The 24,852-nt window shown below is 38.8% G+C and overlaps 1 protein-coding gene across 2 annotated transcripts in view; it reads left to right on the plus strand.

Moving 5' to 3' along the window:
- The window catches only part of LOC136831453 (facilitated trehalose transporter Tret1-like), a 280,303-nt gene that overhangs the window by 49,897 nt on the left and 205,554 nt on the right, over nt 1-24,852 (plus strand). For both annotated transcript variants that reach the window (XM_067091927.1, XM_067091928.1), the window contains one exon: nt 18,847-19,045. The gene's annotated coding sequence lies outside the window, so the exon portion shown is untranslated. The remainder of the gene's footprint in view (nt 1-18,846; nt 19,046-24,852) is intronic.

A 24,852-nucleotide genomic window follows, 5' to 3' on the forward strand; every position in this document is an offset into this window, starting at 1 on the left:
TCAGGAACGTGGATAAACCGTCTTTGCAGAGACGAGGGCTTAGCAGTCCTTGTCGGGGAGGCTCTGACAGGGAATGCAATACCTAGATCTTTGCTCAAAAAAATATGTCTCGGAAAGGAGAGTAAAATCTGATTCCTAATTAACTGATTTTTCCTATTAAATTCCCGGCTTCGAATGGAAGGATAACACCAGCCATAACTTCCCTGCTTTTAACTTTTAGAAAAGTTTTAGTAACTGAACAAACTGTTAAGATGAATATGCATAGAATAATTATTCTATCTCGAAAAAAACTAATCAACGACCTTTTAAAATATCTGCGAAAATGAATGAAAATGAACTGATTTCAAGAAAAACTATTTACTTAATAAGAAAAACCAACAAAGCTTAAACAAAAATTAATCTTCAGTACTAAAAACCTAAGATCAGATTATAATGAAATTAGTCAAATTTTCTAATAATATTATATATCGGCATCACTCAAAAGGTGTTGATCTTTGAGCACTGGTTCCAGGTCATCTTGAGCGAGAAACCAATGGCGTCATTAGAAGAGAAACCGTCGCAGTTATTGAGCATTTGGAGAGAAAATGGGGTTTTTATTCAGATTTATCTAGTGACGTGGATTTTACAAGAGAGAGAGAGAGAGAGAGAGAGAGAGAGAGAGAGAGAGAGAGAGAGAGAGAGAGACCTTAGACCTTACAGACCTTACAATCTTCGTTCAGGTTGCCCCAGGTCCCTCAGTGTGAGGGCCTTTGATGTCTATCAGAGAGTTGTAACGCATCTTCCGTCTTGGATGGTCTGGGATGCATCTTAGATATTTGTCGAAAGATGTTCCTCAGATGAGCTGGTAGCGCATTGAATAGACGCTGCATTATCGATGCTGGTGCGTGGTGGATTAATGTCCTGTGTGCTTTCCTTAATTTTCCTGGTATAGTTTTTGGAATTAATCTACCTCTGCTTGCTCTTTTTTGATAATTTTAGTTCCATGATATTTTCAGTAATTCCTTCTATCTGTTTCCATGCTAGACAGAAGACTATATAAATTTAAGAATTGTAGTCTTTCCCAGTAGTCACAACTTCTTCTATTCTAGCTGTAAATGACCTTTGTACTTGTGCAATATCCTTTTGGTAGTGGGTACCATAAAATGATAATAAATTTTCTTGTTTTGAAGTGCCGGAACAAGTTCCCATTTTTGCTTTGCATTTTACCAATAGAATTGCTATTTGATCATTGCATAACATATTCAGCCTGCTTCCTTGTTTGTGATTGTCTCATTATTAGGTCCTTTATATGCATGTTCATTGATTCAAATTTATCAGAGTTAAATACTCTGCCCATTTATATTTTATTTAAAATAGAGAGGGGTAGGTAAAGTAAATGGGAAAGACAAAATGAAAGCGGTACATAGATAGATAGATATATAAATAGATAGACAGACAGGTATTGTACGTGTACTAAAAAAAGAAATAAATTATAACAGAAGTATTTACTCAGCCCCATGCACGCTAAAATAGAGCGAGAGAGAAAAAAATTCTTGGTTTTTTGCGAAACCAAAAGTAAACAGTTCTTTGAAATGAACTCATCTCAAAGTTAAACTCAACGTAGACAACGTGGAAGTGGGACAAACAGCGATAAAAAAGGGAATCTTCGAGAAAATTTAGTACAGAAATGAATAAAAGAAAGCGTTACAAGCAGTGAAAGCAAAAGTGAAAAAATACCCTGTGCTTTGCAAGGATATTATGTCGTTGCTTAGTACAGTCACGACATTGCTCTCTCTCTCTCTCTCTCTCTCTCTCTCTCTCTCTCTCTCTCTCTCTCTCTCTCTCTCTCTGATCACAAAGTCAGAATTTCAGAGTTAAAAGGAGCAAAATATTCAGGGAAAAATGCCTCCTGACATTTTAAACGTCAAGGGACAATTTGATCTTTCGCCACTTTTATTGAACATATGGGGAGAGTCTGGTTCCAAATGTCGGGGTGAAATATTCTGTCATACTTTCTCTGCTATATTTGCATAGGCAGTTTACGTGTATTATCATTTTCATATCTCTGACAATTTTCTATGTTAATGGAATTTTTATGATTTTTAAACTAATGTCGTTCGAGAAAGCGTTTATTGTAGGTTGAAAGATCAAAACGATGCAGTGTTATGCCTCGAAGCGGAAAGAGTATTTTCGTAAAGATGAACATTATTACATACATTGAAATTCTTAAATCTTATTAAAAACGTTTACCTGATGGAAAATTGCATCATCCAAAAAGCTTTCAAGTGAGATTTGGGAGATTTAAAGTCTTAACGAAGCAGCTATATCAATTAATGATAGTTACAACAGTGAATCCGGGGACGAAAATAACGACGACTATTTTCGCTGATGTCTTTCAAAATTAGATCAGTTCTGTTGCAAGAAGGATTTCATGTTGTATTCCATTCCTGGTATAATAACATATTGCGGAGGTTGCGTAATTATGATCTGTTTGTTTATTTTAATTAATTTTAAAGGGGAAACGTCTCCTTGAAATTATTAAACGTTTAATTGTGTTGCATTTCGAGAAAAATCCTTTGGAAATCGAGACCCATAATTCGTTGGAAGCTTTTCCCATCATTTTGTTAAAGTTGACTCTTCGGGAAATGCTGACACTGACCTTTTTTTTACTTTATCTGTTAATTATGTTTGGACTGTTCATTTGTCTGCTATTTAGCACTGTCCGTTATTTGTTGAGTTGTGTTTTGCTTGTTTGTGATTTTTTTGTATATTCATGTGCCTTGTATGTTTGTATGGTTTTATTTTTCTTTGCCTTTTGTCACTAGTTTCTTTGTATGTACTTATGTGTGAGAGTAATTTGTCATTTGGAATGCATTAATTGTTTTATATGTTATCTTGCATCATACTGGTCTCCTGAACCGTTGATTGTTTCTGATAGAATAGAGCCAGTTATCTTACCACGTAAGATGGGAGTCTCATCTGAAGTAATAAAGAAGAGAAACTAAGAAGTCCAAATATATGAGAAAAGAGTGGGGCAGAACCACCTGTTATTTTGTGGCCCCTTTCGGGTTTTAGGCTGCGTTCACACAGCAGACAGAAGGTGCTTACACAAAGCGGTTGCACCCAGAGGGAAGCCATGTTATTCCCGCACAAAATGTTTCAAAGGAGTATTACAGTTAACTGAAAATAATAGGAATTTTCATTGTCCATTATCCTATGAATTATCTTTTTAAATCCCAGTCAAACAGTTCCTTGAACACAAGTTCTGTTTCAAGTTCTGATGAACAATATATGCACCTATAGCCAATATCTTATGGTATCTGTGTACAGTTGACAATCCCAGTTTGTTGTGAGAATTCTTGATTCTAAGTCGAGCATGACAGTGCTTCCAGTTTTTTGTGTGAACAGCAACAATTGCAGGCAGGAGTGGGATCAAGAATTGATTTTAAATCCATTTATTCTCATGATAACTTTTACACTCACACCTAAAAGCTGGAAGCGCTGGCAGGTTCGAGCTAGAATCATGAACTCTCACAACAAATTAGGATTCCTAACTGTACATACAGTATATATGGACCCTTGCGTCCTTAAATGTTGGCTATAACAGCTTTGCCATGTGAAATACATGGCTTCGTTTTTTTTCATTTATTCGCCAAAGCGTGAACAAGTATCAGTAGTCTCTCCGGCGCTAGTCTAGTTTTTTGGCAAGTGGTAAGTCATCAAGAATAGCCACACCCGACTCGGTGTGAAATACACTTACGAGTACATTCAAACACACACTTCAGCCTCTAATATGAGACAAAATGAAAAACTTGACAAAAACACAATATTGCACACAGATAAATCTTCAGTGAGATATTAGTGCAAAATAAACCGAAAATTCAGTATCCTTGAATACAATAAATATTTTGCCGTATAGTTGGTAACGTGTTGGCCTTATAGTCTGAGGGAAACCAGTGTTCGCTCCCCGTCAAGGAGCAAATAGTGAGACTGTCTACTGGATGGTTGCTGCCATGAGTGACGACATGGTTGGGGGGGGGGCGGTTACCAGCCTGTGGGAGGACTGAAACCAACAACTTTAACTTTTAGTCGGCAAACTGACAACAGTTCGGCATCGTCGCCGTCTGATGCTGACGTTGTGATTAACTATGCATATTTTTCATAAACACCCTCCAAAAAGCACCTCACTCCACCATTATTCTTCTTCACTATTAGCAGTGAAATAAATTAAGCAGTATGATAAAGCATTATCACTATTATTATTGTTATTATAAAAATTACAGTATAATTTCATATACGAATTAATAGTTACTTTATTACACATAAACACCATAAGATGCTCTCTCTCTCTCTCTCTCTCTCTCTCTCTCTCTCTCTCTCTATATATATATATATATATATATATATATATATATATATATATATATATATATATATATATATATATATATATATATATATATATATAAGAGACAGGCAGACAAGTCTCAAAACACCTCTCCTCTGTGGAACTACTTGAGAAAAGCTGTCAGGTACTGCTAAAATAGAAAACTTTATGACCTGGTTTTACTATTTTTTAACTGATGCTTCATGTGTCCACGGAGTTTATTTTGATATAATATATATATATATATATATATATATATATATATATATATATATATATATATATATATATATATATATATATATATATATATATATATATATATATATATATATATATATATATATATATATATTATATCAAATATAAGGAAAAACGCCAAAATGTGGAAAATAGAGGCTATATTTCAGAGACAGAACTGTCTCTCTCCTCAGACAAATAGTGAATGAGAAGAAGTTACAGACAAGCGGTATTTATACCACAAGATCCATAGGTCTGCCGTTAACTCACTCCAGTTGACAATTTCTCTTTAATCTTCTTGATCGCTGGTTGGAGGAAGATTTTATCTATAATAACTGAACCCCACGCACCTACTGGAAAATTCATGGTGTTTCTTTGTTTAATCAAGCTGATTCCGCCATCTGGCTTTTGAACCGACAACTGCTGCTATAAATTATACGAGACATATTCCAGTTTATTCTGTGGTTATGGTTATTTATGTGGTTAAAAATAGCTGAGCTCTGTTGTCCATACGTAACTGAACGTTTATGCTGTATTAATCTTTGGGGGAGTGATTTGCCTGTGAAACCGATATAAGATTAGTCACAGTCGAGGCAAGGGATTTCGGTCTCTGAAATGTAGCCTTTATTTTCCACATTTTGGCGTTTTTATGGCCTCCCTTATATTTGATGGAATTCCGTTTTAACAGAAAATATTTCTGATTCATATATATATATATATATATATATATATATATATATATATATATATATATATATATATATATATATATATATATATATATATATATATTATAATTGATTACCATAAAGGCGTTAGCTATCGAACTGGTAGCAAACTTGCTAACCCTGAATTTTCCAACAACAAGGCAACACGCCAATAAATGCAAATATGACATATATATATATATATATATATATATATATATATATATATATATATATATATATATATATATATATATATATATATATATATATATATATCATATTTCCGCTCATCGAAAATCCTCTGATATCCAAAACTGAATTTCCTCTTCATCTCCATCTTCTTTGACTTCAGCCTTACCCATATCTCTATGGGGTTGCTCTTTCCAATCACACTTCTCCTCCTTCTTCTGTCCAGTGCATCTGCGATGAATCCTTCAACTTACTCCAAAACGAAAATGATAAATGGAGATATATATAGTTATAATTACTGAGTAATAGTCTGGTTAATTTTGAGTTCATGCTAGTTGCCACGATGTAGCATTTGTCACTGCAAGATTGATGTTGCTGACATTGGCCTTGTGCCAGTATGTGCTCTCGTTCCTTAGTCAGCTCCTACTGGGGCAATCATGGCTGCATATTGATCAAGACTGATTGCTGGTCATGGCTCCTGGCTTATCTCAAATGACTCTAGGTTGCAGTTTGTTGTCTATTGATCAGGCCTTGAGATTAATCTTCATCAGAGGTTAATCGAGGTCGCGAAGTGAATTGGTAATTAGAACAGCTGACAGATAGCTTTAGCCTTTTAAGAGCGAGCTGAGTTTATCCTGTTTTTATCAGTTTATTATAAACGACACTGCAACGAAAATCATCGACGCTGTATTTTTGCCGCCACTGTAGTTTTCATATGTTAATAACCACAGAATGACGTGTTATCCCCTAAAGTGACTGCTTTGCCAAAAAAAGCACCAGAAATATTCTTGATATTGAGGTCAACTGACGCTCAAGATTAAATCCTAAGTGTAAAGGTTCAAGAGGAATTACTCGGCCTTTTTTTCTAAGGCAGAAGTTCGGAAGTGAGATTGGCTCTACTGTCTTGTCCCGGCTTTCTTACCTCGAGGATATAGGCCTCCTATGACAGATAGATGTTTGTTCATAACATAATGGAATTTTAACAATATAAATCTAAAACAAACCAGACGAGATAAAAATTGAATCAGTGACTCTATAAAGATCAACAGCCTACAAAATTTCTTATCATAAAATCGATGCCAGTTAACAAAAATGTTTGAAGATTGGTGTTCTGCCGTCAAAGCAAGGTTAGAAAGTTTATTTAATTAATCTCGGCAGTTCCTGAGGCTATGGTGCAATTAAGTAATGAAATTAATTCCTCAGAAATGGAATATTCATGGATTTCGTTGTGTTAATTCCCTTGCGGTTTTATTTGTTCTTCTTTCCTGAAGTGGAGGAATTCGTCTCTTCTTTATTGATTCAGTTCTCTTTTTTGCCAGTCTTACTTTCCCCCCGCTATTTCTGTACAGTAATAAGCGCTTTCCTCCCCTTTCTTTCTTTCTTTCATTCTTTCTTTCTTTCTTGGTGTTTGTGCGAGGGGCGTTCTTTGCTTTTGTATTTGGATAAACGTTCTTTAATCATTTTAGTTTTGCCTGTTCAAGAGGACAGCGGCTTTTTTAGAGGAATTCTATTTTGCTTGAATGCATTTTCCTCGTATTTGCTATCACGTTTTGACGTGAATTTAGTTACTTAAACATCTTATCTTCTGCTGAAGGACTTAATATTGTCAGGATCTAATTAGATTTCCGCCTTTGTTTTAATTTACTGATTTAGTTTCTGAGGAAGTTCATGTTTAGTAAATCCGATTATAGATAGTCTCGTAGCCAACCATTTAGCAAGAATTTCTTTCGTCCTATATCCATTCCATCTTCCTGTTGACATAGTTCCTGATTAATCCTGAGGGATCGTCCGTCCAATATTCCGCCGAAAAATGAAATGTTGGTGTTGGAGGGAGAAATTTAATTCTCTACTTTTTCCTTATCAAATTTCATTCCATCTTGGTCTTCATCTGGACTCGAGTTGAACTTTTATAAGGTTCATGTAATATTCAACCCCATATCTCTCTCTCTCTCTCTCTCTCTCTCTCTCTCTCTCTCTCTCTCTCTCTCTCTCTCTCTCTCTCTCTCTATATATATATATATATATATATATATATATATATATATATATATATATATATATATATATATATATATATATATATATATATATATATTTTTATAAATATTACTGCTGTTCGCCCTCGATGTATTTAGGTGTAGGAATATTAGTCCGATTGACCTCGACAGAGAACATCTCTGCCCCGCCGGTAGGCTAGGCAATTCAAAAATAACAATCACAACAGTAGACAAATGGCGCCGCATAGGCTGGAAAGTTTATAAACAAATATGCTAAACGTGAGGACCTAAGCCTCAGAGAGGGTTTGCAGCTCAATGACCCCTAGTTATGGTGGCCCTTAGCTTTATTCTATGTTCGGCGATGCCTTTGTCCGAGTCGGATTGCCGAGCGGTGCAGCCGCCTCCTCTGCGAGGCAAGCGAGGTCTGTCAGGATTCAGCGGTCACTGAACCAGGGTGGCGCTGCGTGCGTGCCGAACGATATTATTCTTTGTTCTTTATTACTTTTACTCCTCGTCTATCTTAATTAGTGAATTGGGAAGACTGCCAAGAATAATACGACTCTGGATCCTGTTGTGCAGCGACTCGGACCATTCCATGATGAAGTCCGGTCTTGTTGAAGCCGTCGATTGACTAGTACTTTTCTGCTATTTCACATTTTTTTGTTTTCTTCCTTCAGCCACCACTTGAGGGTATATGTGTTTACGAAGCCTAGATTAAGTCATTATTATATTATTGTTAGCTTCAACCCCGTTATTCCAGTAAAATACCTAGGATTTAGTGCGACCAGATAGTTCAATCGTGATCTTTTGTGTACCTCGAAATCCGAATGTTTTACGGAAAAACGTTGCGTTTAAAATCAAATTCATCTCAAATATTTTTTGTTAAGGTTGTTACCTTAACTGGCGACGGCTAATTAACGCGACTGTCTTTGAGGTTAACTTTTGGCTTCAAGTGGCGGGTTACGTGTAATCTTGGTTTGCAGGGCCGTAAATTACGTAAATTGAATAATACATGATCAACCAAGACCCTCACATGTAACATTGGCGACCTTGCGTAGAATCTAAAAATTACATTTTAGAAAGAATCTGGAGAAAAATTAAATTACATTAATTTAAATAAAGAGTCAGATATCGAACTCCATTTCATTCTTCCAAACAAAGGAACCAGGCATAATAATAAGCAGTAAAGAGAATAGTTATAATAACAGTGTAGCGAGAATTAAGCGTAGGTAGGCAGAGGGTGCGTCAAAAAGCAGGCGTCATAATTTATAACATTTAAGACAAAGGGGCATTTTACCGTGTTCGGATCGTGAGTCAAGTCGTTCAAGTAGCAGATTCAAGGCCGAATCGTGGAGCCACGTTTCATGTACACAGTAATTTAGAAATGGGTGTCGGCAATTCCGATCGTTATTGTTGCATATAGCGGGAATCATTCAAAACCGTGTCAGTGAAGTAGCAAACGAACTGAAATAGTAATTTTACAATAAAGGTACCATTCAACAACGTAAATTTACGCAGAGCAGGCTAGCATTTCTCTTTTCATTCTTTTTGTTTAATGTCGGGTGAGAATACGATAACAAAGACAAAGTTGTTTAGTAATTTAGTTTCCATCCGTAGCGTAAAACGCTATGCATGATTAGTACATATTTAAAAGTAAAATCTGGATACCTGCATTTTGTTTTATGCCGGTGTTTTTGAATTAGTGCTAAAGGGAAATACCAGCCATCTTGGATTCCTCCGCGTGTTGCGCGGTTGTTTTAATTTGTTTGAAATAGAGAGCGGCCATTTTGGTGTTCCTTCGCCGCCAGAGTTGTTTGAAATTTAGGCCCTAACGGGATTTTCCATGCATCTTAAGACCTTGTTGTGTGTCATCGCTGTTGTGACCAGACTCTGCACGAGCCACTCTTGGGTCAATTTTTTTTGCTTTTTGTAGTAAACCCACCTCGCAATATCTTAGCTAGGAAAAAACCAAAAGATAATTTAGGCAGGGAAATATAGGCCTTAGTTAGGAGTAATACCACAAGTTCCTATACAAATACCTGCTATAAAAATCATATAAAGAAATTTAAATTTACGATAAACTTTTGTAATGATAGGCTCCCAGGAAAATTAAGATAATAAAGTAATCCCTAAGGAAATAAAGGCAGCGCATCTATATCATTTATTAAGATCCATGCCATTGTGCATGTATAAAATCTTGTTTACATGTTCTCAAGCAGCAAGAAATTCCTTTGATTGAAAATCTCTCTCTCTCTCTCTCTCTCTCTCTCTCTCTCTCTCTCTCTCTCTCTCTCTCTCTCTCTCTCTCTCTCGTCGTTCAAGTAAGCATTCCTAACCTAAGTGTACGTGACCCTCTTCAAAGAAAGAACGGCCGACACTAGGCTAATTAATTCGAATACAATAAACCAAATAAAAGAAACACCTCTGTCCCACAATAGATGAGGACAAGTTAAGAGTAATTACATCTGGTAATCAACTCTGGGGTCTGATGAGGCCTGCTATCAGACCGAAACAAGCAGTAGTTTTCACCCTCTGCAAAAGAAAGGGCCAGCACTGGGGCCGGTACTGGGACAATACTCACACGAGGATCTTTAAAGAAAAAAAAAAAAAAAAAAACCCAAATTCACTTTATTCCACAGTGCCAATAATTTGCAGCACTGTCATCATGAATAAACACTTCTCTCTCTCTCTCTCTCTCTCTCTCTCTCTCTCTCTCTCTCTCTCTCTCTCTCTCTCTCTCTCTCTCTCTCTTTTTCTTTCTCTCTCATTCGATTGTTGCACTCTGCAGGAGTGTAGAGTGCCTTTCTCTATATAGCCTAGTTGGATCCAGTGAGGTCCCTAGGAACACATTGCTTTCCTCAAAAGTGCCACTAAAGAAAAACAAAGGGAACACAGAGAAAAGTTCTTCTAAGACTAACCTGCACCAGTGCCTAGGGATACTGAGTGCCACCAGTGTGACACAGCCTGCAGCACACTAGCTGATGCCACCGCCACAGAAAGTGCCCGATCATTTGAAGAACACTTCCTCGCTGCCCCAATCACGCCCAGTCGACCCGGTTAGGCAGCCCTTCCCCCACCAGAACCATGGCAGCAGAGCATTATAAAACCTTCCTGGGGCTGGGGCGGCCCTGAGTCTCACCGGCTTCCGGAACTTACCACACACACAGGTTAAGGGCAAGTGGACGACTTGGCCAGCGGGAGGAAGGAAGAAAGACTCGAGCAGAGAAGTATGAAGCCGAGCAGAGGAAGTATGAAGAAGAGCGAGAAGGGTGTATGACGTCGAGCAAAGGCAATATGAAGAGGAAAGAGAAGAAAGAAGGAGACAGCATGTGATTAGCCTGCAAGGAAACTGTAGGTTAGCCCTAAAAGGAGGAAGGAGCTCGAGCTTGAGAGAGCGAAAATGGAAGAATACCGAAGCTATGGCTCGACAGCAAGCCTCAGTCCTACACCTGCCATCAAGCGCTCCAATTTTGAGCATCAATTCCCTAGTCCCCAAATGGACTGAGGACGAAAGCCAGAAGCATGGCTGGAGGAGATCGAGCTCTTTTCGATAACTACAACTACTCGGAGGCGGAAAGAGCCCTTAATACTAGCCAAGCATATGGAGGGAAAAGCGACAGCGCCCGCTCACTGGAGGAGAGCCAGAGAGGTAACATGAGCGGAAGTTCGTGGAAGTCTACAAAGGCCTCTGAATAACTGAAAAAATGGAACCGCGATTTCGAGTCTTACCAAGAAATCAAATGATCTTGGACAGAGATGACGTGTCTGAAAGCGATCCCGGTACAACGCTGGTTCGACTCCTTGGCCTGCACGGCGTTTGGATCTTTTCAATCGGACCATGCTAGAAGACCTTTTCCAATGTGCCAGGGCCCTTGCTGTATATCTTGTGATAAACAAAGCCCTCCACATATGGAAGCATGTTGCATGGCTGATTAGGTAGGAAACCTTCAATCAGTCGCATAGCACCTCTCAGAGGCGAATCATCCCTCCGATACCTCTCAGAACTCACTCACCCGAAGAATGGACTGCCCTAGCAAGACCCTGTGCAACTATTGCAGAAGGGCCACGCTGAAGCTGAGTGCCAATACAAACTCGGCACTAATAAACAGCCTAACCCACTACCAGCCAGAACTCCGTTCCCTGATTCATCCGCTCAGCCCTCTCCTCCAACAGTTACTGCAGGCCACGAGCCCATCCAAAAGGCCGTGCAAATCCTGTGGGGCTGCTTAGCCACTACAATGCTGGATCTCCGACTGTCCGCATCATGTCCCCACCACCAAATTTGTCAACTAATCAGCACTTCATTTTCTGCTGCTGGTCGCACGGATCTTTGCGAGAGACTGAAACCCAGTTCATCTCGGTGGCCCCTCTTCAGAGCACTAGCCTGCCCGTGACCCTTCCGGTCTGATGAACGCGGCAGATATTAGCCCACGATCGCCAGGGCAAGTGCCAGCGGTGCTGTGGTTGATGAAAAGCGGCGGTGCAGGAAATGAAGTGGATAGAGGGCCCACCGCGATCACCGTTCCACGGTCCAACTCAGGTTCACGACGCCTTGAAGTCTGCCCCCACCGCTTGGCGTGGTAGGTGAGAACCGGCCGAGGTGGTCTTCTTGTTGGGCCGGATCTTCTCTGCAGAAGCCCGTTACCACGCGCCGCCATAACGCGTGCCTCCTCCACAGGAGGCCACAGGTGAAACCTCTCAACCATGACAAACCTCCACCTTCCGCCCACCAAAGTGGTCCGCGGAAGGGGCACAACCCAAACTATTCCAGGCCTAGCCCTCTCCAATTGCGAAGGGCTGGCCCCGCAAGAAAGGTCTTCCCCTCCCGCGAGAGATTCAGGAGGCAGTACATGCAGGGCGTGCCAGCGGGCAGACCACTCCCACAAGGTGGGAGGGCTGCCCAGCCAAGCAACGCCCAGCGGACGCCCCGAACAAAACTCACCGAGCTCACGGTCTCCTGCTGGGGCGGAATCTCTGCCGCCAGCCAAAACCAAGTCGTCCGAGAGGTATTGCACCTCCGGACCCCTTGTCAGGCATGCCTGACCGCTCCAACTGCTGCCAGTGCCGCCTGCGAGCACTGGGCAGTGCCAGACTCCGTCCGCCGGACGTTGAGCTACCAATGGAAAAGGCCCTATGCCGGGTCTAAATCGCCAGGGTGAATCCTCCGGGATTTGGATTCCCATGCAGTTGATCATCGCGACTGGAGAGCCTCCAGCACCCGAAGCTTCTTCTTTGCAAAATTTGACTCCAGGGGATGAACCCCTGGAGGATCGAAATGGTACCCCTCCCTTGGAAGACCAGGAACTGGCATCCTCGGACGCAGAAGTCGAGATCGCTCTCGCTCCGGTTGTCGCAGCAGCTGGAGTAGGGAGTCCTCCCGCAGCTTTTGCAGTTGCCCCTGACAGCGCCAGCTAGCCTTCTGGCCTGTCCCGAGTCAGTGCTCTCATCACCTGCTAAGCCAGCTACTGATAGGCCTTGGAGGAACCCGAAGAAGAAGAAGAAGAAAGGGGCGGAAGAGAGCCAGTAGTTGTGAAGCTATAAGCTCATGCTGGCACTAGTGCCCCCTCTCGGCACAGTGCCTAACATCAAGAGTGATCCTGGCCCCTTGCCCAGAGGAGGTAGCCAGTGTGATCTCTTCCTTTTAGTTATACATAGCCTAGACAATATGAAATGCAGTACATCAATTTAGTAACCTTGTTCTTTCACTTACCACCGAACGCAGTAATCCCGTAAGTAGCCTAACAAATTTCAATAATCTTAACTATTGTGAACTGAGCCACGATGCTCCAGGACACGCACATGGCCCTAAGACCTCAGTGAGGCACCCATTTATCCTCTATAAGAGCAGCCCTCCTTGAATTAACTAGTAAATTTTAATTGTATTAAACATAAACCATGTTGTAATTTAGTTTAGAATATTAACTCTTATGTTGGTGCTACAGTCCAGGTTAGGATAGGTTAGGCTAGGGAATATCATAGAATGTACCACTAGGCTAGGTCTAAAACACATCTTGATTGTAGGAGGTAGCCTATAATAACCGTGAGCACCTTCCAGTACTATTAGAATTAGGTAAAGTAGTGAATATAGCTCGTATCCTATCACAGGGTTAGGTAGTTCTGTAGCTAGGTAGGCTAACCAGGACTAATCTGCCCAGGGGAAGGAGAGTAACCTACGAGAGGCGAACAGCTTGCTTGGTATAGACCTTCACGCCCGAAAAGGGAGTGAAGGCCCTCTTAAGGGGGGGAGCTTTTATAAATATTACTGCTGTTCGCCCTCGATGTATTTAGAGTGTAGGAATATTAGTCCGATTGACCTCGACAGAGAACATCTCTGCCCTTGATAGACTGGAGCAATTCTAATAATCACCGCCCAGTAGACAAATGGCGCGCATAGGCTGGAAAGTTTATAAACAAAATATGCTAGAGCATTAGGGACCTAAGCCTCAGAAGTTTGCAGCTCAATGACCCTAGTTATGGTGGCCCTTAAGCTTTATTCTATGCATTCGGCGATGCCTTTTGTCAAGAGTCCAGTTGCCGGGCGATATAAGCACGCCTCCTCTGTCAGGAAACGGCGGGGTCGGTCAGAGAGATTCCAGCGGTCACTGAACCAGGGTGACGCTGCGTGCGTGCCCGAACGATATTCTTTGTTCTTTATTACTTTTACTCCTACGTCTATCTTAATTAGTGAATTGGGAAGACTGCCAGAATACGACTCCTGAGGTCTCTCGTTTGCGCAGCGACTCGACATTCGCGGTAAGTCCGATTCTTGTTGAAGCGATGCGATTGACTAGTACTTTTCTGTATTTCACATTTTTCTTTGTTTTCTTCCTTCAACCACCTTAGGGTATCATTGTTCTGAAGAAGCCTAGATTAAGTCTAGTATTATATTGTTAGCTTCAACCCCGTTATTCCAGTAAAATACCTAGGATTAGAATTGTTAAGCAAAATCAGGTTAAATCTCGATGCTTTTGTATGCCTCGGCGTCCGAATGTTGGAAGAACCGTTGCGTTTAAAATCAAATTCATCTCAATATTTTTGTTAAGGTTAATTACCCTTAACTGGCGACCTTTGGCTAATTAACGACTGTCTTTGAGGTTAACTTTTGTAAGTGTGATTTACGTGTAATCTTGGTTTTGCAGGGCCGTAAAAATTACGTAAATTGAATAATACATGATCAGCCAAGACCCTCACGTAACAATATATACTATATATATATATATATATATATATATATATATATATATATATATATATATAAATATATATGTTCATATATATATGTATATACATATATATATATATATATATATATATATATATATATATATATATATATATATATTTGATATAATACCGTTACTCATTTTTTCTGTAAGGTTTAATTCGTCTCTCTGGCGGCTTGGCAATGCCCCCACCAGGGTTGTGATGAGCTTTCGAACCTATTTGTGGAAATCATTAGGCATCCAGTTGATATGAACGAAATGTTTTCTTGGTTCTGAAAATAAGCACGCAAAAACAGGTACTGATTACTGAAGGGATTTTTAAAAACAAAACACAAAAAGAGGTACTGATTACTGAAGGGAATTTAAAAATAAATACACATGGCATAATTTGTTAAACATTGCGTTTAAATCCATATTGAGTATGTTTTGGCGACACAGTTAAGTTCTGGCGCTGTGTTAATGTTGCCATTCAATTTGATATTTATATCTCTAACGCAGTGTCTGTTATGATTCGTGTGAGGACGTTGCAAAGTTGAGTATACCTTAGTTTAACCAGACCACTGAGCTGATTAACAGCTCTCCTAGGGCTGGCCCGAAGGATTAGACTTATTTTACGTGGCCAAGAACCAAATGGTTACCTAGCAACGGGACCTACAGCTTATTTGGGATCCGAACCACATTATACCGAGAATGAATTTCTATCACCGGAAATAAATTCCTCTAATTCTTCATTGGCCGGCCGGAGATTCGAACGCGGGCCCAGCAAAGTGCTAGAGGGACGTTGCAATTGCGTGGTAATGCCCAATAATAACAATCTCCTGTCGTATTGTGCGATATTCACAGGAGGGGAAGGAAAAGTTCCACTGTTTTATGGGGAGTCTTTTGAGAGTCTAAGTTGAGCTTGACATGAACAGCCACAATCACAAGATAAGGGATGGCGTCATTCCCCGTCTAGTGAGTTGGTGCAACGATCTTTGATATAGTGGGATTTTCGTGACACCAAGACGTGTTGTTATTGAACCGTTGTAAGCAAACTCTTTGATGGCATTTAAAAAAAAAGAGGTATGAAGAGTGATTAAATAAAGTAAGAATAATCAACAAAATTTATTCATTGTTATGCACTGGTAATTCATGGTCATGTACCGTACGTATGCACAGATGTGTAGATGTAAGCATGATTCTTTTGCATACAATCACAAATTCAACCATCCATATTTTCTTCCTCCATACCTGGAAAAGGTTTACACATACACACACACATATACATACATACATACATACATACATACATACATACATATATATATCATGTTCTGGAGCTAATGATTAAAAGAATTCCTCTAAAACTTTGGATCAACCTAAAATGAGATTATCGCAAGGAAAAAGCAAAGTGAGCTCTGCTTGCACGAGAAATTTTAATCCGGCTCGTGCTCCCAGATGCAGGTGCGAGGACGTGGTAGACTTTGAAATTAGCAATTCAGCCCAATGGCATAGCTTGGGTAATGACACTTCTACCCTTTATTAAACACGCTTATATTGCCAACAGGTTCGTATATTTTAGATTGTACATACACCGTAACAAAACCCATCATATTTGCCAGCATGTCTGCCAAATTTTATTTTGTAAATGCCGTTGCAGCAAGCACCCTCATATTAACTACGTCTGGATGATTTGTGAATTATCTTATGTTGCCAATATTCTGCACCAAACCTCTCCATATTGCTTATATAATCGTAAGCTTATACATTATCATGGAAATGGCCCAGAAAAATACACGCCCATATTGCAGCATGTTTGTAGTGTCTGTCAATTCTTTCGTTAGGCAAATAATCAACACCCTGAAGGAAATCACTGAATATTTTTTAGATGTTGGTCATGGACTTTCATTAAGTAACCTTTTCCTGTCTACTGGCCGGCAGCCATCGGCATCGTATGAATGTTCAGTTTTCGAGCAAATGTCAATTAAAATGCGGAGATAAAAAGCAAATGGTCGATCTCAGTGCAACCTTGCACCGGTTAGTGATTGCCACATGCCATTTACTCGTACTTTTCACGTGGTACCTTCAAAAGTTTTGTATGGGACACTAATAGTTTCATTTCCACGGAATTATTTTCTTGGTGCTTGGATTTTCGTCTTTCATGAATGTTCTTATAAAATGTCTTTGCTTGTATTCCAACTGGCATCGTGGCCAAGTTGAAGCCTTCAGCAAATTCCTTCAGGAGTTTGTCAGTGGTGTTGTGTATCTTGTTTCTTCACAATAAATGGCTTGGTGATGTTTATACCAAGTTCGGTGTAGAGGTCAAGTGGGTAACGTGACCGCGTTCTCATACTCCGGATGCGGGTTCCAATCCTGCTACGAACTCCAGAATATCTTCAGATTCTCCCATTTAGTTCTTAAGCTTTGTAGTGACAAACGAATCCAAAACGTGTGACGAAGTCAGGGAAGTTAAGAAGGCATTGTGGCTGCTGCTGATTGTATACATATATATATATATATATATATATATATATATATATATATATATATATATATATATATATGTGTGTGTGTGTGTGTGTGTGTGTGTTTTTAATGTAAATATAATATATATAAATGCATAGAGAGTTAGAGATTTACTTTTTTCTGGCTTTAAAACAAGTTAAAACCTTTAACAATACGTGTAATTGGTTAAATCTCGCTTTATCATGTATTTACGAACTGAATTTTGTAGCAGAATGGTAAATTTTCCCAGTATCCTTTGTTTTGCGTCGGATTTCAAAGAATGGCTAGCCTCCAGACTAAGATTTATCAGTTTTGTTTTTCATTTTTCGTCCACTTGTCCTCAGCGCAACTGTTGACATTATCTTATATATTTTTTCTTTACTTCGATGCGAATTGTTATTCTCATTGTTGATTTTTTTCTCCCTTAGTTTCATTCATTGAAATGTATCCTGTTTGCATTTGTTTACCTTATGTATTATGGATTTTTGTTGTTTATATGATGATAATTTCATTGGAATAATTGGTAATGAATACACCTATCATCGCTCTGTAAAATCCCATTAATGTTTAGACTAGAATAAATTCAATTATACGTGCTCCTTACTGCCCTCTGGCGGTCGCTTCCCAACCAGTCCCTGTATGGAGTACTTCCATCATCTTGGCCATTGAAAATAGATTTGCCGTTGGAATAGCGGTGTACGCTGCTCGCAAATAGAATACATTTAAGTAGAGAAAAGTTCGTAGCGGCTTCCAGTTTACGTGTATTTGCTGTACGTTTCCATACAGTTGGTCGTTTATCTATGACCGTTCCCGTTAGATTTTTCCCTTTATGATTGTGATATATACATGGTATATTGATGAATTCACAAGCCAGATATTCTGTATTTTCAGTATTAGAGTTATTACCCTAGGCCATCTTCATCTTGAAATTAACTGCATAAATTGACTAATTTAATGTTTGGTAAATGCAATAATTTATGACCCCATTTTTCAAATTTCGGGAGTCTGCTGGCCTTCAAAATATCAGCCACACCGGAAGTTTCTTCGGACTCCGCTGGTAACTATTTTCCATTCAAAATGAAGAGGTGAGGACCTCTCCTCTTTCACTTTGCTCGAACCAAACACTAAGCAAGCTAATCCTCCCCCTTCAGGGGCGGAGCCCCGGAGTGGGGAGGATCTCCTCTGGTGTGCGGTAGAGTTTGTCTACCGTATGTCAAGAGGAGGGCTTGCGCAAAAACTAAGATAATTAATAGATGAATATATGAATAAATCTTGGTAAGAAGAATTTAGTGGCTTTCAATAAATTATATTAAATGTAACTTTCAACATGATTATCTCAAGATTTAAGACCCAAGAGACTTTCCGTTAAAATTTTGGTGTATGTTCAAATTCTGGGAAATATTTTCTTTAATAATGAAAATTTTCCACTTGTTCATAAAGTATTGACAAAATTATAGAGATTTTGTAATGTTTCGTGGAAGTTACAATTTCTTAACGGGGAGCAGTCATGGATTCAACAGATTTTTACGCAGGAGAAAACCATTTGACCCAGTGATTTCAAAAATTTTCAGACCACCATACACTGAAAGATATCCAAACAACTATAGTAGTGACTAATAATCATACCATTCCCACAGGTTCTACTAGTCCCCATAGTGCGAGCAGTTTTGAACAATTCTCTACTGTACGAAGAAATACCAGACTTGCCTAAAACTGGAAGGGAGTCACTAAGTGGGTCACCAGGGTAATTCAATTGTACCTCGACTACACTTAAATATTTAACCTGGATCGCAGTTTGCCTTTATACCTTGGATTACAATGAAATGCTGGCTCCAGGTAAGTTATTTACTTCCAGATGACTAAAGAACTTTAAGTATTTGTAAACTTTCTAAAATTGCCTAATATCAGTTTTTTATAAATAGTTATTGATAATTATATATGTTAATTAATAAAAGTTATTCTATATCAGTGAGTTACATCCATATTGTTACACACATTTCAGTACATTCATAACCCAAATTAAATGTTTTTACAAAATGCGCTGAGTGTGGAGAATGAACTTGAGACTTGTTATGCAAGAGTATCGGGAATATCACAGGAAGACTGGTGGCTACTGTATATGATTACTCCAAAAGACTTTAGTAAATTAAGCAGGTTTATGGGTTGTTTCTGGGAATGAAATGACGCTAGTGGAGTTATAAATCTGATATAAATGAATTTATTCAGATCATTTACAAAGCATGTAATGGATGTTCTGGAGAATATAAGTGAGCCATATCATTATTTCTTTTTCCGAATTCCTTGGTTAAACAAAATCTTAAAGGTTTGTTTTTATTGTTCGTAGTTTTCAAAAGTAAACTTATTTAATTTAAGAAATCTCAAAACTGGACTGTTTTGGGGCAGTTGTTTCACCTTTAAAGAGAATATCACAAAATTTGTTATTTGGTGGTGTTAGAACTATATTTGTTTTCTATTGGAATGAGCAGATTAGTAAATACTTGAAACGAATGCCAAGATCACCAAAGGCTCCGCAGATCAAGGGAACAGTCTCGGATCGTTCCTGCCCCTTCCAGTATCGAACCGGAGCCTCTCGTTAACGATCTTTTGTACTGTGGAAGAGAGAAGCAGGAGACAAATGAGAACGCCCTCGCATGTGCTGGGAATCAGAGAGATAAAGTTATTTGTGGTAGCTCTGACAAAAACAAAAGCCATAACCTCCTTGGATGTTGCTGCCTTTGATTAGCGTTGTCTCTTTGTCATTAGGTTTGTGATCCTTTTCCCCACAGGACTTGCAATAAAAGCCTTGGGAGGCAACAGTCTTATTTGGTCCTCGTCTGCAGGTCTTTGCTTCTTTCTCAAGAGGAACCTTTTTCTGAGCCTCTGATATTTGTTTGGTTTTGTTGTTCTCGTTGTCTCTCCATATGGAAATAAGCAATCGCACTCACATGAGGTAAATTATATTTGGAAAAATTAAAAGCTCGAAATTTTCCTTTTAGGATTCAATAAAACATTTCAGAAATTTCATATGGAAATAAACCCGACAATACAAAACTAAATCAGGTGTATTAAAAAAGATGAATTCTGCTAGAACTGCAGCAGTACCAACAATAATAAAGATGTAGTTTATAACATCAAAGAACAGGCAAAAGGAATGTTAATGCCACCAAAAAATACTTGGACAAATCCGAACAAAGTTCTCCTTCCATGAGATAGAAATTAACGTTGAAAGGAAGACAAGGGATAAGAACATCTTCGCTTACACTTTGCCAGGAAAGTTGGTCCTTAAATTCTGCGGAGTTAGCTTTTGTCTCCGGGAGGATCTCGGGGCTTTTCCCTCGGGTGTTCAGTGCCACGAAGAAACGCCTCCACCTTCTTAATTGGTCGCTCGTTAAAAAAAAAAAATCTCCCTTGTCCTTCTCTCGTTTCTCTTTGGAGATACAGAATTCCTTCCTTTTCTTTTCATGTATCGAATTTCTTCCTCATTAAACCGTTTAATTCAAGACAAGATAGGGTGAGTTTGGAGAAAGACAGGCTCGCAGTTTCTTGGTCTGTGGATCACTCCCGCCCAGTGCCCATCAGTCCACCTGGCAGTTTTTGGGTAACAGCAAGTGATGAAGTCAGTAAAGAAGGTTATGGGGACAGGAATCCCATCTCTAAGACAAGTGAGACCGGGAGGCTGTTCCTTTCTTGTGACACTCTGCCAAAGGAAAAATGATGGTGCATACACACACACACACACACACACACACACACACACACACACACACACACACACACACACATATATATATATATATATATATATATATATATATATATATATATATATATATATATATATGCATAAATTTGTCAGTGACAGCATTTATGTCACCAGTGACCAGCCGAGCACTACATTACAACTACCCTAATAGTGAAAAATTTCACAATTGCTCTTCAATTCAGAAAGGAAACATTGGAAAAGGAATTGAAAGAACAGTTTACAAATACCTTGAAGAAACCTGATATCATTACTGAAAAAAAAACCAAAAGAATGGTAATTAATATGAATGTCTACAACAGCCAGAAAGGAACTTCTTAATAAATGAACATCCTGATCATCCAAGAGGTAAATCCATCTATCATTCCGACTGCCTGAGGCCACAACTTCCCAGACGAATGCAACGACATTGATTCCTCTCTGAGACACCACTTAAAGGCACTACAATATATAGTTTCCACTCGGGTGATGGTCGACCAAGCGCTTTGAAATATAGCTTAATTAAAGTATTGCTTCATTTTGGGAATTAACTGTGCTTCAGACTTGCCAGCGCAAATTAAAACGCCATACGCTTGGGAAAATTCAATGGCTTCAAAGGTATTTAATGGTATTTTGACCTGTAAAGCACAGAAAACAAATGTGTTATCCGAAGGACCCAAAGTCCTGGTAATCGCTTTCTGGACAGCAAGGAAAACAGGAAAAAGGTTCCATAAGGATCCAGTATGCGGATTTACTCACTCTCAGACAAAGACTAGGATTGTTGCCATGTAATCAATTCTTCCTACCGTCGTTTGTGTCTTGCAGGTTGACACATATAAAAATAAATGCTTTCTCCTCCTCTAGGAACTAAAGGAAAATGAAAAAGGGAATCGTTGTCTCGGAATTGTCGAGAAAACAAAAGAGAAAGAACAAAGTCAGTAAAGAATAATAATACCGCTGAAATGTCTGTAAAAACAATTATAATGACAGAATTATATATTTCATCAAATGACAAACAGTGATTGATTTTAAGATACGGAAAAATACATTTTAAAAAGCATCAAAAACATTTTACTTTTGCATCCAGGAAACAAATAAAAGGTATACATTCACTCTTGTATTTCGTCGAACACAAATACTCAAACCCAAATACTCCAAAATGCACACTCTGCAAAGATTCACTTAAATCGAGGACCTGCGGCAAAAATCTTTGGTGATTGGCTGTTGTCTGGAGGAGAGGAGCCGAGGGCTTTTCCATTGGGTGTTCAGTGCCAGAGGAATCGCCTCGACGCTCTTTATGGGATGCTTGTAAAAGCTTCCTCTCTCTCTCTCTCTCTCTCTCTCTCTCTCTCTCTCTCTCTCTCTCTCTCTCTCTCTCTCTCTCTCTCTCTCAGCACAAATTTGTTGTCGTTCCCTTTCTACTAATTTTGGATTTCGCTGTCCTCATAAATACAGAATTTCTTTGCATTAAGCTTCTCTGTTACACAAGAGTTCAAGGAAAAACAAGTGACTTGGTTGTCAGGTCCGAAGGTACACACAAGCATTTTATTCAACTCATCACGTTACCAGACTGCCATCGTGCATAAGCCAGTACCAGCATAGGGCCAGCTTAATCCAAACCTGCCACCAGTCAGAGAGCAAGATTGTTTAGTGATTGTGATATTTATGCTCTAACTGCAAAATTGTGGGTGAATCCCATTCGTAGATGATCACATTATATATATATATATATATATATATATATATATATATATATATATATATATATATATATATATATATATATATATATATATATATGTATATATGTGTGTGTGCAGATGTTCCTCATGGAAGATGAAGCATTAAACATAAATCTGTCCGGCTCTGCGTTTAATTTTCTATGACATCTTATACATCTCATGTTACTGTGATGTCATTAAACATACACGCTCACATTTATTTTCGTACACATACAGTATACAGACATACATAAATGCAACAAACATATATATATATATATATATATATATATATATATATATATATATATATAAATGCAAGTATATATATATATATATTTAATATATATATATTATATATATATATATATATAGTATATGTATACATACATAGATAGACAGATAGATATATAGATACAGAGAGAAATAGATAGATAGATAGATCGTTTACGAATGAGGTTAATCATCATCTCACCAGTTATGGGAAAAATATTTCAGCTACTGTGAACAGTTTGTGGTCCTGTGGATATGTATGGTTTACTGGCGAAAGGCCCTGGCCTCAAATTTAGGTAAGAAGTAAAAATCTTCGGTACATTCCATAGCATACAACTGTGCCTCGTTTATCTAAGCAGTGACCTGGATACGTGGTTGTTATTTGATTGTGGTTGGTTGCGACAACGTTGAAAAAGAGGCCCTTTGTGATCCCACCCAAAATGACTTCCCAAGATCAGTTATCCTAACCTATTAAAGAGCCCTTTGACCAATGGACATACGGTCACACACACACACACACACGTATATATACATATATATTATATATATACATATACACATATTTGTATATATACACACATATATATGCATACATACATACATATATGTATATATATACGAGTATATACATACGTCGAGAGAGAGAGAGAGAGCTGATGTGTCAGCAATTGATTTTAAAAAATATACATGCAATGAACACACACGTGCAACATTGGTTATCTTGCACCATCACAACATAACCTCCTCAAGCGCCACAACCAGCAGGAAAACCATCTACAACCCGCAGGGGGATAGTGCCGTCAGTGCACCTCGTGCGGGGCACTGCAGGCATTACTTAGGTTCTTTGCAGCTTGCCTTCTGCCCCAAGCTGTAACTCCTGTTGCACCTTTGAAACTTTACCGTCAATTTCCGTTGTAGCACTGAATGACCTCACTGGTCCCAGTGCTAGGCCTTTGGCCTAAATTCTATCTTCTTATTCAGTTCAATTCAAAACCATCTGCAGAGCCCCATCCTGTTATAGAATCACATCTATTGATAAGATCAAGAGCGTCAAAGGTTCAATCAAGAATCCAAATAACACGTCTCCAGCCTTTGTTGACATTTTGGGATTACAAAAAAAAAAAAAGATGAGGAACAAAACAATGACTCAGATAAATAATGTCCATATCTGTGTTGATTCAATGGTTATATCATAAAAAGGAAATGAACAATCACCATCCAAAAAAACCCTGGTGTATATATATACGCCTATATCACCATATCCCCCGGCCGTAATAATATCCCAGCCAAACACAACCACATTAATTCCCCTCCGAGATACCAATTAAACGCGCTGGCTTCCATTCCGGTAATGATCGTCCGAACGAAGTGAAATATAATTCACTTAAGCGTCGTTTCATTTTGGGAATTAACGGAGCTTTCGACTTGTCGGGACTGATTAAAGTGATGTACGTTTGCTGTAATCAGACGTGAAGATCATATTTAGCAATTTTTTGTTCTGTGATGCACAGCCAAGAAAAGATATATCAAAGGAAGATAGAATCTTGATAATCCATTTCTCTCCAACAGCAAAATGAAGAAAACCAGTTTATCTCTATTCCCACACAAAAAGAAACACAACCTGCAAACATTTACGTGGATGAAGGTGAGACCACTAAGGAGGAGTTGATCTTCCCTTGCTACCAATAAAATGAAAGGCAATAGTTGCTCAATTTAGATCGAACAAGCAATAATTACCCAATCGAAATGAGAAACAAGAAGTAACGATCTGATGAAAATCTAGGACAAAAGTGATAATTACCCAGACACCCATAACATCCAGAGACAGATGCAATAATTATCCCAGGAAAATGAGATAGAGTAAGTAATGGTCTCTGGACACGGAAAGACAAACGATAATTACCCTATAA

The sequence above is a fragment of the Macrobrachium rosenbergii genome, chromosome 48, assembly GCF_040412425.1.
Source record: "Macrobrachium rosenbergii isolate ZJJX-2024 chromosome 48, ASM4041242v1, whole genome shotgun sequence".
NCBI lineage: Eukaryota > Metazoa > Arthropoda > Malacostraca > Decapoda > Palaemonidae > Macrobrachium > Macrobrachium rosenbergii.